This window comes from Cryptomeria japonica, chromosome 4, assembly GCF_030272615.1.
Source record: "Cryptomeria japonica chromosome 4, Sugi_1.0, whole genome shotgun sequence".
Classification (NCBI taxonomy): domain Eukaryota; kingdom Viridiplantae; phylum Streptophyta; class Pinopsida; order Cupressales; family Cupressaceae; genus Cryptomeria; species Cryptomeria japonica.
The window spans coordinates 260489303-260504658 of NC_081408.1; positions in this window are offsets into that span (position 1 = coordinate 260489303).

Genomic DNA, 15356 nt, shown 5'->3' on the forward strand with positions numbered 1-15356 from the left:
TAGTCTACCTATATGATATCTTAATCTTCAGCCACACAAGGGAGGAGCACCTCAAACACATAGATATGGTTCTCAAGAGGTTACATGAAGAGAAACTAATGATCAATTTGGAGAAGTGTTTGTTCATGTAGGAAGAGATCATCTACTTGGGTTTTGTAATCTCACAAGGTGAGTTGAAAATGGATCAAGAAAAGGTAAGTGCTATACTGTCTTGGCCTACACCTAGAACTATGAATGATGTCCAAATTTTCCTGGGTTAGAAACCTTTTAAAGGAAGTTCATAAGAGGATTTAGTCATATTTGTGCACCCATGCTTGACACCATAAAGGGAGGATAAAAGTGCAGGTTCAGTTGGACCAAAGAGGCAGATGATTCATTTGAGACATTGAAGAAGAAGGTTGTAGAGAAACTAGTCCTTGCCTTACCACACTTCAACAAGATATTTCAGGTGGAATGTGATGCAAGTCACCTGGAAATTGGAGTAGTACTTAGTCAGGAAGGAAGGCTTATTTCTTTTTTCAGTGAAAAGATAAATGATGCTAAGAAAAGATACTCATCTTATAACTTGGAGATGTATGCTCTAGTACAGTCCTTGAAGAAGTGGAGGAACTATTTATTGCCTAAGGATTACATAGTGTTTACTAATAATCAGGGACTCAGTTTCATAAAAATCCAAGAGAAGCTTAACCATCGGCATATGAAGTGGGTAGAGGCCCTACAAGCTTTCAAATTTACCCTCAAACACAAGAAGGGAGTCAAGAAAAAAGTTGAAGATGCTTTGAGCATAAGGGTTTTGATTGTAAACCAAATCAATATGGAGAGTGTTGGTATTGATTCCTTGAAGAGTATGTATGTTGCTGGTAAAGATTTTAGAGAAATATACAAGGTATGTGCAAATTTGAGTGACCAGTATCATATTGAGTTTTATGAGTTTCTGATACAAGATGGGTTGTTGTTCAAGGGAGAGCAGTTGTGTATTCCTAAATGTTCCATGAGTTTAAATATTATTAGGGAGAAGAATTGTGGAGCTATGGCAGGTCATTTTGGCCTTGACAAGACCCTAGACCTTGTGAAGAGACATTATTTTTGGCCTAAATTGTCGACAGATGTGAGAAAGTTTGTGGAAACATGTGTCATATGTTCAAAAGCCAAAGGGAAGTCTACAAATGCAAGTTTATATCAGCCTTTACCCATTCCTTCTAGGCCATGGGAGAGTATAATTATGGACTTTGTGTTGGGTTTTCCTAGAACAAGGAGAGGATTTGAAAATGTCTTTGTAGTAATGGACATGTTTAGTAAAATGGCTCATTTCTTTCCATGTAAGACTTCTTGTGATGCATCATATGTTGCAGACCTATTTTTCAAAGAGATAGTCTAGATACATGGATTGCCCCTAAACATTGTTTCAAACAGAGATGTGAAGCTCATTGGCCACTTTTGGAGGACTCTTTGGATGAAGTTGGGGACTAACCTAGCTTTCTCATTAGCCTACCATCCTCAAATGGATGGGAAGACTAAAGTTGTCGATAGGTCATTAGGAAACCCATTAAGGTGTTTAACAAGGCAACATGGAGAGAAGTGGGATAACATTTTGTCAAAGGGAAAATTCTCATACAATGACACCATAAATAGGAGTACTGGTAAATCTCCTTTTTAGATTGTTTATAGCATACACCCAAGGGGAGTATTGGAGTTAAGAGATTTACCTAAAGAAGAAGCCATTAGTGTAGATGGTGAAGCCTTTGCATCAACCATTAAAGAGGTGCATGACCAAGTCAAGTCTCATCTCCAACAATCTACAATGAAGTATAAAGCTCATGCTGATAAGAAAAAGAGAGATGTACAATTTAGTGTTGTGAATTGGGTATGGGTACATTTGAAGAAGGAAAGACTACCGAAAGGAAAATAAACCAAACTCATGTAGAGAAAGATTGGACTATGTCATATATTCAAGAAGTGTGGACAAAATGCCTATGAGATCCAACTTCCTCCTGATCTTGGATTATCACCTATTTTTAATGTGTGTGATCTTACAATTTTTAAAGGTGATGGCAATGAAGAAGAACCAATGCAGGTTGCAGCAGATAATGACATTCCAAAATAGGAACCACCTAATTTGAGAAAAGTGGTTGACACTAGAGTCACAACAAAGATAAGGAACAAGGAGTACATTGAGTACTTGGTGGCTTGGCAGGATAAACTAGACTCTAAGGAAGTTTGGATGACAAGTGAGCAAATATCCAATCATGGTGTAGATGTACAAACTCTGATCTCAAGTGGGCTTGAGATCTCTTCTCCTAGGGAGTATGGTGCAGATGCACCTCATCAACAAGCAATTCATGAACCTGAGGATGAATACTAGGACCATTAGGATGTGTTAGAGTGTCGTGTTTCATGTATGCAAGTAATCTGCACCATGTAAGCCCATGTCACCAATTAGGCAATTTGAGAAGCCAATTGGGACAATGTGGTAAAAAGGGGTAGGAGATGGTTTAGATTTATGTTTGATAGGTTTTAAAAAAATTTGAGTGTAATTGGTTGGTCCATATGTGTGGATCCAAACCTTAGGAAGTATGACAACTTTGTGAGCAAAATTACAAAAAAGCAACTTTTGAGTGCAAAAGTGCAATTTTTTGTAAATCGGTTGGGGGAGCCTTTCAATGGATCCAACCTACTCCAAATTAAGTGGGAAACCATTGGAGAGTTTTATAATCCTTTTTGGCACAATTCCCAAGGTTTCTAGTGTTAGAGTTGGAGTTTGAGAATCAATGATACACAGAATACTATAGTTTTCCCAGAAACCCTGAGTTTGGAGGTGTTGTGGGTAGCTGTATGGATTAATTTGGAACCCAACCATCCATGGAGTAGATAGGGTGATGAATTATTTTTCTTTTGGTGGTGGTATGAGTCCTCAATTATTCGGGAGTAGAGAGAACCCTCCATTTTACTGACTGTGACCCAAAGATTGAGGGTTTGGAGAGGGTTTTGAACCAGAATGGCTTTATCTTGCACTCTGGTCCATTAGAAGACTCTTCCTTTGGAGGGATGTAGGATTAGCCTTTTTATTTTAGTTTTTTTATATTTTTTTTTAGGGGAGACCTTGTTGTGTGGAGAAATGAACAGATTTAGGTAGGCATCTCTATGTGACTACCTAGGGCAAGTTTTAGGACAGTCATCATAATTTGTCTTAGCAATGGATTCCAAGATTTTCATCCTAGACTTAGAAGTTTCTCACTACCCCCCACATTCCTATTAATTTTATTTTTCATTTGGTCTACCGGTAAAGGTAGTTGCTTTGGAAAATAGGGCTAATTTCCTCTATTAGGTCTCTTAGCCTCTAAAGGGAACATACCTTATATTAGCAGATCTGACCAAAAAATTTTGGAGATCATTATATCTTCCAAAAGGGTGTCCAAAATGCTAAGTTTTTGTAGGGTTGCATAGAATATTTTTGAGTTAAAGCCAAAACACCGGTATAAAAGGGCTACTAGCCAAAGGGGTAGGTTTACAAAGGAGTTGGAAGGATTTGATACCCTAGATCAAACCCAGTACTGGAAAGAGGTCTTATATGTTATGCTTTGGACAAATACAAAATCCTAAGGATTAGGGATCACCGGTAAGGTACTTTTGAAGAGTTGAAGCCTTTTACTCATCTTGACGAGGCCCATGACTAGTGAGTGTGTGAGTAGTTTCATCCAAGGTGTAGAGTCCTTCCTTGTAGGACCCTTGTGGGTAGTTGAAGGGTCACTAGCCTAACCTTATTTAGGCTTTTCATTAGGAGTTTGGGTAGGCCTCTGCATCAGCTACCTTGGTGATGTAGAAGAAAAATGTGTTAATCTTAAGAACTATATGACTCTTGTGACTTAATTAAGCCTTATTAAACACAACATGATATAATCCTACTTAGAGATAAGAAATTGTATAACATGCTAGCACATATAAAATATAAATCTATTATAATTTACATAAATTAATTCAAGACAAACAATAAAGTGAAGAAACATGCTTGCCAAGAATGAAGAAATGTAGACTAAACAATACAATATAATTTAATACCACATACTTTAATGAAGATATGCTTACATATTATTCAATTTTTAAAGAAAGAAAAGACACAAGGAGAGAGAATAAAATATAAAGAGATAGGGGGAGAGAGAGAGAGAGAGAGAGAGAGAGAGAGAGGGAGAGAGAGAGAGAGACTAGGCATAGTATCTACGAAGGTGCATAGTATTTATGGGTTCTTTGAGAGGCATACTGGTGCAGGAGCACCTAGCTTCATTCTCAGCTTCATTTTCATCTCAGGTTTGATTTTTTTTGTTTTAAGTTGGAAAGTTGTTTAGGATGTTTTTGAAGTTTTTCTAGGTTGTTTTGATGAGTTTTGAACTCATTATGGGGTTTTGGTTTCTTGTTTTCATCTTTTTGCTCAAAGTTGCCAGTTTGGTGTTGCCTGGCAAAATGATGGAAAAATGAGTTTTTTTGTGGTTTTTGTTTTGAAAAGGTTTTAGACATGTTTCTTGTTTGAGTTTTAGGTTTGAGAAGTATTTTTAGGTGATGGTGAGTTTTCGAGGTCAATCTTGCATTTTCTAAGCACCAAAAGTTGTCATTTAGGCATCAAAATGTCAAAATTAAGTGTCGTTGGACATGTACCTGTCCATACAGGAGGTTAACCAACTTTGAGAGGTATTTAATCTCTTGTTTTCACTATTTTAAGGGTTGATCATTCGAAGTGAAGAAGCATTTTGCAAATTTACACTAGTTTTGTTTGGTTTTCTCTAGTTTTTGGCTCCATGTGAATAGCAGTCCATACAACAACTGTACTTGGCCATACTATTCTTGCATTTTCTGATTCTAATATGTTTCCTTAAAATTTTCCCTTTGGTGGCATTTGATTTTATCAAGTTTTGAGTTTGTGGCAAAATTAGTTTGATTTGACAGTTTCACTGCCTTGTCTAGGAATTAGCAAGGATGCTTGACCAACATGGCTTCTTGGAGTCCTAAAATGCTCATGGCTTCCCAAGAACTAGTTGGTAAACTTGTAGACTATGTAAATACATGTTTTTTTTTCAATAATGCAGGTGTAAGGAGATTTGGTGGCCATTAAGCCCTAGGCAAGTGTGCCATTTAGCTAGGGTCTTGAAGAAATTTAATGCTTTTCTCTTCTATAGCAAGTGCATTTAAATGTTGAGCAGACTTTCCTTGATGTTGAAGTTTGTATGCCAAAGCAAAGAGGCTTACTAAGCCATGAGGAGTTTTTTTTCAAGTTTACTTTGTGAAAATAATGTAAAAAACAGTGAGTCGTTGTTTTAGAGGCAATTTCCTTTCATTAGCCTACTCTCCATCATGCATTGGAGCTTGTAAGGTTGTTGTACCTCCTTCTAATGGCTTGAAAAAAAGCACAAGGAGTGTTCTTAATGTCATCTATGAGTTTGAAGTTACCAAGATCAATCAATGATCTTTGAGGCAAGATTTTGGAATGCCCATTTGCTGTCCCAGTCAACTAGGACTGAGTTTTACATTTCCTTTTGAAGTTAAATATGTAATCTTCTCCCTCTAAATGATAGGTATGAAGGAAAATAAGTCAAAAAATTTTGAGCCTTGTTAAGGAGAACTGAACAGACTTTTTGTCAGGAGTTCTAATAGTGAAAGTGCAGGTCACAGTGAACTACAAAAAAACAGTGAAAGACAAAGGGCAGCAACAGTCAGCTTGATAGTGAATTAATTCCATTTTGTAATTGCCTAATGCTTGTATGTAGGGCTAACAAGATTCCATTTTTTCTAAATTATAGGCATGCTTACATGTTGAATGTAATTGTTTGTTTGCAAATGATGTGTTTGAAAGAGGCAAAATTGGAAAAGTTGTAAAATGTTGCATTTTCCTCATAAGCAACTTTTTGTAAAAACTTGTTCTTCAAACTTTAAAGTGTAAATATTCTTGTTTGTGGCTTAATTAGTTAGTACTATGATGGCACTAAGGTCTCTTTTCCATATTGGAGGTTTATAGGTTGAATCTTGGTTTTTCACCATCAAAACCCTTCAAAACCCTCCTTTTTCACCCATTTTTGGGACAGTCATGGAGAAGGCCTGAGAGACCCTGAAACTTTGTGAATATTCAATTATTCCCAAAAGGGTATCCATAAATGTGAATATTTTTTTCTGGAATTCCATCCTTTGAACAAGGTGAGCACAAAACCTCAAATAGAGGGTTAATGCCTAGTAGCCCGTTTTAGGCCTAAAACCAAGTTTTTGTCAAACTGGGTACACAAGTGAAGGTTGCAAAGCATGAAATCCAACAAAACAAGTTGAAATAGGTTAACCTAACATGAATTCAACCTATTTTGTGAGTTTGGCTTCTTAAGTTGGTTTTTGAGCACTTTAAAGGATGTCAACAACTAGGGAGTTGGAGCTTTTGAGTAGCCAAGGAGAGCTTGACATAGGGAGGTGGAGAAAGGTGAGTTGTTAGACAGCCTTTGAGCTATTTGCACTCTGACCTTAGTATTTACACCTTGAAAACATTAAGGGACTATTACCTAGCAAAAATACTAGCCACTTAACAACCACCCAACATTCTCCTCCCTATCACATACCTTCCATATCTGCTATCTTGTAAGCACCTGATCCATAAACTTCAACAAAAATGTATGGTCCAAGACAATTAGGGCTGAATTTTCCTTTCTCCTCAGGTAAGGCATTCACGTTGCACTGATTCTCATAAAGTACTAAATGTCCTACTGAGAAGGAACGTTGAATGACTTTATCATTATAGCTTCGTTGTAAAGTTTTATGATACACTTGAATATGCTCAAGAGCATTTATGAACCATTCGTCAAGCATCTCAAGTTGTTAGAGCCTTTGTTCTCTATAGGAGCCATAATCCACTATACCCTTAAGAGAAACTCTTAAAGATGAAATTTCTAACTCCAAAGGCATAATAGCATTGGCACCATAAACAAGATTATAAGGAGTACAACCCATAGCAATATGTACGCTCGTTCGGTAGGCCCAAAGAGCATAGATTAACTGAGTATGCCAATCCTTACCATGCTTGTTCAAATTATTATGAAGAATTTGTTCAATTATTCTATTTGAAGACTTGACTTGACCATTTGATTGAGGATAGTAGGGTGTATAAAATTTATGTTGAATATGATATTTTTCGAGTAATTTCTTCACATCTTTGTTTTTAAATGATATTCCATTATCTAAAACCAAAAAAGAAGGTATTCTAAATTGGGAAATCATGTTATCTAAAATGAATTGACAAATTACTTTAGTGGTAGTATATCAAAAAGGAATTTCTTCTACCCACTTCGTAACGTAATCAGTAGCCATTATGATGAAAGTATGTCCTTGAGAGGAGGAAGGGGATATTTTACCAATGAGATCCAAATCCCATGTAGAAAAGGGCTAAGATGCTACTTGAGATCAAAGTTCTTGGGTGGGAGCATGGATCAAATTTCTATGTTGCTAACACTGATGACATTTCTTAACAAATACAAAGGAATCATTTTCCATGATTTTCCAATAATATCTCATTCGGAGCAATCTTTGAACTAAGGATCTACCCCCAAAATGCCCCCCACAAGCACCTAAATGTTCTTCCTCAAGAGCAATAGGGATTTTAGCTTAGTTAAGACATCGAAGGAGAAGAATATTATAACCCCTCCTATAAAGAACATTAGAAAGGATAATGTATTTGTAATGATGGAAAAATGGTGAATGATAGATCAAGAGGAAACTACCCTTTCCATCAAAGAGAGATGAGAGTCTCACTATTGACTACCCTTCAAACACTTTTCACCATATTAAACTTAGAAGAGGAGAGGAAAATTAACTAGATTCATTCTCTCCACACAAAGATGGTAGATTGAATTCTAAATGAAATGGGAATGATAAGTTGATCCCCTCTTCCTTAATTTAGATGGAAAGAAATTGATTGATTTATGAAGTGCAAAAGTGACAAATAACTGATTATAACTTGAGATCAGAGTATGGGATGAAGTTGTGCACCTAGATCTAGCAATAATATGTTGAGATGAAGTCTACCTATGAATTTGAGGAAAATTTGCCTAGACCATGGCGGGAATGTACACGGTCATCCGAAAAATCCGTGAAACGAAAAGGGTTTTTCCGCCTCTGCAAATAGAGCTTGCATCCATAAGTATAGTTGCACAACTACAACCTCAAGGGAGGTTGTAGTAAAAGTTTTGATAGAATTTCTTGTTTGGAATTGAATGTTGGAATCAATCTCCTCTTCAATGGTTGAATCCTTGACTTGAATGCAACACCTAGCCTTAAAGGGAGACTTGAGAATGCTCAATCCTAGACAAGAATGCTTGAATTCTTTAATGCTCTTGAATTCTTGCAAATTGAATTTATCCAACTTATCTGACTTATGCAAATGAGAGGATGAATTCCCCTTAAATACATGTTATTAGATTTTATTTTCATCACAGGCCGACATCCAGGGAGTTTCGCTCTTAATGCACAACCAACAATGCAACCCGAGGAAGCGTCTTGCCCCAAAATAGGGTAGGGAAAGGGGCGCCACACCCCTGTCATGGGAGGACAAGGGCACCAAACCTATGTCCAAGGGGGGACAGTGGTGCCATGCCCCTGTTCTACCCCTTTCTCCAGGGTAGAGTGTGGATGGGGTGATGCAGAGGCCAAGGAAAAAGCTATTTCTTAGGGTTGTGCAATCTTAGGTCTCTGATCAGGCTAGAGGATTCGATCTTGGATGTGTTAGGAACCTAATGTAGTCAAAAATTGCTAGGGTCACAATTTTGTGACACTATATTTAGCCCCCACTTTAGTGGGAGTATAAGTTTATGCCAATACTACTGATAAATTACAAGGAAACAAGTTTGAAATAATTTTACCATGTCAAGGAGGCAAGACGCGCCAAGCCCCGATTTGACTTAGGATCTTATGAATTTTATTGACAAAGTAAAAGGGAATATAGAGAAGGGGAGAACCATGACTGCAAGTAGAAAAGTTCCCTTCACTATGAGTCATGAAAGAAAGGATACAAAATATTACAAAGAAAAGCAAAGTTCACTAAGTAATTCCAAGTATCACAAGAAGGAAAATATGAGCGGAGTGTATGCCCAATGTTAAAGCGATCATGTGCACCTTATCGGGAGCAATTGCATTAAGGTATGATACACCCAAGAGAGAGAGAAGAAAGGGAGCATGTTATTGCAAGGATTTAGCCTCCAATCGAGGAATAAATCTAAGGATAATGAATACAAAACACGGGGTATTGTTGCTTTCCTTGGGGTCAGTATGTTGTATGATAACTCATATATATCATGTATGTATATGCATATAGAAATATTCATTCCCCAAAGAAGGACACTACCTTAGAAGAAAGGGAAGAGATGATGTCTTTTGAGTCAAAATGAAAGAGACCAAGAAAAGATCTCAATGCTTTGCATCCTCTCCAAGTAGAAATTAAGGGAACAAACAGAAGAACAAGGATACAGATAGAATAATGGTCACAAAAGGGAAAGAAAGGAGAGGGAGAAAGATCTGCAGTACTAATATTGCTAATCTAGCATGACATCCACCTCCCAATCTTGCTGATCACTATTTCGAAAAGGGGAGCAACTTGCCAGAGGAGCAACATCAAGGACAACAGATGGAGCTATCACGAGATCCAAACAAGGACTATTCTCATGTTGTAAGTCACTTTGTTTGATTCTAGTAGCTAGGATTAGGGTTTGTGAAATTACAGTTGATAAATGCTTGTCCACATAAACATACTCATACTCACTATCTGAAGCATTAGGAGTTGTAATGCCATTTTGAATAACATTTTCACCCATTTCTTCTTCATAGTTTGGAGAAATAGGAGCAAGAACATGAATAGGATTAAAACCATCACATATTTTATGCAACTTATGATTTGGAGATGTAGGTTGAACATCTTGCTTAGGAGAAAATGGAATCATGTGAACTGTCGAAGTCTGAGGAGATTGAATATTTTGAGGGATAGCTTCACGAGCTTGAACATGACATCTTCATCAGCATTCTTTCGCACAATGATTATGTCATCTTAGTGGAAGGCTGAGAAGGAGGAGGAACATTTGAACAAGTAGGAATGTTTTTCTCCTTGATAGTTGAAGGTTTAGGTTGAGGTATTTTAGGTTGGACAAGAGGAGAACCAGGCCTCTTCTCTCGATAAGAGGAAGGAGGTGGAACTACACCATTGAAAGGAGGAATATTAGGTGTAGGAAGGAGACCAGGTCCATCATGAGGAGGAGGCATAGATGTAACCTTAGGAAGAATATTGTTGTTCTCCTTAAGAGAAGGTAAATTCACATCCATAGGAATAGGTGGACGATCTTCCTTAGGAGGGAGATTAGTTCTATCCGGGAGGGGAAGAACCTCATCTTGAAGATTAATAGGAATGTCAAGTGTTGGAGATTTAGGTTGACCTAAGGATAAGATCATATCGTTATTCCATTTTTTATAAGATTGAAAAAGAGCATCACTCCTTGAGGGAAAAGATTGAAATTATTTAGGCCAAAAGAAATCAATAGGAACACTAGGGCTTCTTTTAGATGGAAGAAATAAGGTATGGTTCATGGTTATGATTTCTCCATTGTGAGGAAATTTCAAACACTTGTGTATTGGAGAAGCAATAGCCTTCATGGAAGATAGCTAAGGATAGCCCAACTTCACACAGAATTGCTTAGAAGAGGGTATGATAACAAAGTCAACATCCAAGAATTTAGCATGAACTTCAACCAGAAGGGTGATAGAACAAATGGTAGGAAAAGAGAAGCCATAAAATAACTTCACAACCACATTAGAAGCACCATATATTGGTTTATTCAATTGTAAAGTGAGAAGATAATCTTCAGTTATGACATTAATCATGCAAGAGGGATCAATCAGGGCACAACGATAAGGGATATCCTTAACCTTCACAACTATGTATAAAGGGCCATCAAGTGCTCTAATTGTCTTGCTAGGGTCAAATGTAATACAAGGATCCTTAGGCAAATCTTGTGTTTCTACCATATTAACCAAGTTTGGAGCCATAGAGGTGAATTCTTCAGAAGAGAGAGAATTAGGCACAATCACAATAATGTTCGAGGAATGAGAAGGAAAGGGATCAGTGAAAATCTTAAGATTTTGATTAGGAAGAGCTAATGATTTATTTCCTTTATCATTCACACCTACCACAGATATAGTATTATTATCAATCAAGTCTTGAATCTTATTTCTCAATGCAAAACATTTCTCAGTATCATGACCAGGTTGACGATGAAATTGGAAAAAAGAATTGTTATCAAAATAAGGGGATGCAAGTTTAGAAGGATCAATTTGTTTTATAGGAGGAATTTTGATAACATTTATGTGCAACAACTGAGACATAATAGTATGTAGATATTTCTTCAAGGAAGTAAACTATCTTTCTATTTGGAAAATTTGAGAAATAGAAGGCACACCTGTTGTAGCATTCACATGGTTGTTGTTGATTGGATCATTGAACTTGATGAAGCTTTTTGTTGGTTTGAACTTTGCAAACGGGTTTTGAACACTCTCCCCTTTATCACTTAGAGCCATAGGAGTGGATTGCTCCATTTGACTCATAGCCAGTTGATAATTGTGAAGTGTTGCACACAAGTGCGGAAAGGAAGTAATCTTAGACAAAAGAATATTTTTCCTAATATCTTTTTGCAAATTAGAAATAAAAATTATTTGAATATCATTATTAGGTACATGATAAGAAATTTGGGCACACAAATGCTTATATATACCAATGAAATCAGTCACTTTTTCTTAAATACCTTGTTTACAAATGCATTAAATCAATCAACATGATTTTAGGGGAATTATTGTTTTAAAATTATTGAATGAAAGCATTTGCCAGTTGTTAAAAGGAAGTGATAGCATAAGAAGGAAAAGAGAAATACCATTGTAAAGCCTTATCTCTTAGTGTCCTTGTAAACAATTTTGTGGGCAATCTTTGATCATAAGAAAAATCAGTGCACAAGGTTCGAAATGTTTTGACATGTGTAAGAGGATCACATTTTCCATTATAGAGTTCCAATTGAGGGATCTCAGCTATTGGCAATGTGTTTTCATTGATGTCAACTAGTATAAAAGGACAACCAATATGGGAATACAGTTGATGTGCAGTCATTGATGTCAACTAGTGTTGCAGGTCACAGGTAAGGAAAAGAATGCCATTCAGATGAATGACCACTAGTCACCGGTAAACAAGTCATTGTTTGACTTGTGTGGATGAAATGGACAAGTTACTAGTACAGTGTATCACCAGTAAGGAGAGGATGTCCAATGGTAAGAGTTGTGTTGACACTAAGTAGTTTCCAACTGGCAAGCTTATGACCAGTGTACAAGCAGGATGAGAAAGGTGCTTGAGTTGTTGTTTGTGATGAAGAGGCATAATGTTACCTAAATCACATCAACACAGGAGAAGAAGGATCTACAAGTCACCAGTATGTTGTGTGGTAGCAGAACAACAAGACTCCCACCAAATAGAGATACAATCACCATGTGAAGGGATGAATGACAGTGAATGTGCCCACACCGGATCACATGTGCCTATTTGAAGGTATGTTGCACAAACAGGGAAGCCACATTAGTACATTAAAAGATACAGATGACAAGGACTCACTCCCACTGGTAAGTGGAGCTTATATCCTATTATGCAAAGTATGCATCTTAGTTCTGTGAGATAAGGAAGAAGAGGTTAAGGTAGGTGATTGAAGGCTTACACTGGATCTACTGGTAAATCAAGGAATGCCTCAACTAAATGAAATCAGGGATATGCACTAGACTGATAGAGAAGGCATGTTGGGTTGTCGGTACCGATGAAGAGTGATGGGTTTGTCACTTTGACAAACCGGTTGAGATATTGTCTGGGTTGATGAAGAAGAAGGCAAAGTGGAGTAGTTGTAGAGATTGTATGCAGCTGGTATGTAGATGCCTTAGATGGAATCAGTTGAAGGTTGATGACATGATGTCATTAGGATGGCTACCAGTGAGTATGAGAACCAGTAAGGAAGCAAAGAGGCTAAGTGATGTGCTTTTATCTGATGAGAAGGATCATGCTATGGATAGACATCTCTGGTGATCAGTTAAGGTGTTCCACTAGCATATCAGCAAAGTCCAGACATGAAGGGTTACCGAGATACCGACAGGGTTAGTGAACTGGTAGAAAGGAAGAACTAATTGTGTGTTGATTGTCAGTGACCGAGTCTAACCGACACATAGATATTTTTCTGAAGTGGATATTGACATGGATGCCATGTGGAATTGAAGTGGAAAGCTCATAGAAGTCGGTGAAGTGTCATGTAGGGATAGGTGTTTCTACAGGTGTACATTTAATATAGAGCCCGTGATTTGTGGATCGGATCAGAGGAGTGCGGCTCGAGGAAGAGTGAACAATAAAAAATGATCAGGAAGTTGTTGGCACATAAATCGAAGCAAGGAAATTAGATTGTAGGTGAACCTGAAGAAGGAAACAACTAAGATATTTATGGCATTTTGACAGATACAGGTCGACATACAGGGCCGTGTTTGCTAATTTTTAAAAATGTGCATTGGAAGGCACGTTAATGGCGGTGATGTGAAGATAGCTATCTTGGAGATTAGATAGAATGAAATCTTATTGGATTAGATATGCCTCAAGATTAGATGAGAAACCCTAAGGTGCCAAGTTTGAATATTTCTCTTGGTGGGAAAATCTGGCTATATGTATGTGAGCCAAAGATATTAGTTATGCTACTGAAGGAGTGAGTGTTGCTGCTGCATGTGAGACAAAATTACTCTAGTACTCAGCGAGTATCTGAAAAAGTGACTAAGTTTGGGCAAGTGTGAATCAGCTTGAGAGATTCAGCCAGCAACGATGAGGAATCCGTAGTCTGCAAGTAAGGTGGTGAGAGAAGCATACTAGTGGTGACCAATCCGGTAGACAAGAGTAGTAGAAGAGTGCAAAGTAGTCAAGAAGGAACTGGTAGAAGATAGTATGTGTAGAGAGTAGCAGAGCAGTTGAGAGAAGAGGCAACTAGAAGAGAGAATCAACAGAGAGAGAACCACTAGTGAACTGGACAAGAGATCCAACAAAGAGATTTGCAAAAGTATTACAAAATCCATTTGTAACAAGGTTATTAAACTTGTAAATTATTATGTTATGTATTCTCTGATTTGTATCTCAGTGTAGGGGTTGTAGCTCCTTGGGTTGGTTCCCTAAATTAGGGGTTGTAGCTACTTGGTTTGGTGCCCTAAATCAGGGATTGGTGCTCCTTAGGTTGGTGCCCTAAACATTGTAATTAGAGATTGATTGTGAGGCTGGATTGGAGCAGTATTCTCCAATAGCATTTCTGACTAAGGTTTTTCCCATCTTGGCTTTTCCTCGTATATGTTAGTGTTATGTGATGTCCCTCTTGTGTGAACTCATTTGTGATAAGTCTCCTCAATAATCAATAAGCCTGCATTGAGTTAGATCTGAAATCCAGTATACTCACATAGGATAGTTAAAGGAAAAAGTTTGAGAACCATTGATTCACCCCCCTCTCAGTGGTGCATTGTGTCTAACAATTGATATCAGAACCTAGGTTCCTAGTCAGACGAGATTTCTCCAGTTTGGGTAGATTCTGGCTTAAGGACACAATGGTTTGTTTAGTGTCAATCCCTGATCCAATTTTTTATGGTTCAAACTATTCTATTTGGAGTTGTAGAATGGAAGTCTATCTATCCTCTCTAGGGTTTGATGTGTGGATGTCTGTTGTAAATGGCTACCCTAGCAAAGTTAGTCCTCCCATCGGTTTTGAAGTAGAAAGATGATCTAAGTGCAATGTTGAAGCCATGAAGGCTATATTTAGTGGAGTTACCGGTGATGCTTCCTCATAGGTGGATAAGTGCAGATCTTTAAAAAGTCTATGGGATAAACTAAAGAACCTTTTATGGAAATGATCCATGCACTAACAACAAAGTAGACACATGTGGAGGTGTTGATAGAAGATTGGCCAGCTATTGTAGTTTTGATGAAGAGGAAACTCATCTCTTCATGGCACAAGAGATAGGAAATGAAGTACACACATCAAAGTGTGACAAGGAAAATAGATCCCACCAACAAGATGTTTTTGGGAGTGATGATGAAGATGAAGCCGAAGTAGATCTTGAGGGTGAACTGGTAAGTTCTCTAGAAGAGCTACAAAATGTTAGAAAGGAATTTAAAAGGTACAAAGATTTAGTTCATGAAGAATGAATTCGGTTGAGAATATGCCTTGAAGAATTAAATAATAATATATGCATATTGACATCTCAACTAGAAGAGGCAAAAGGATTGATTAGTGAGTTGAAATCAATCTTTAATGCTA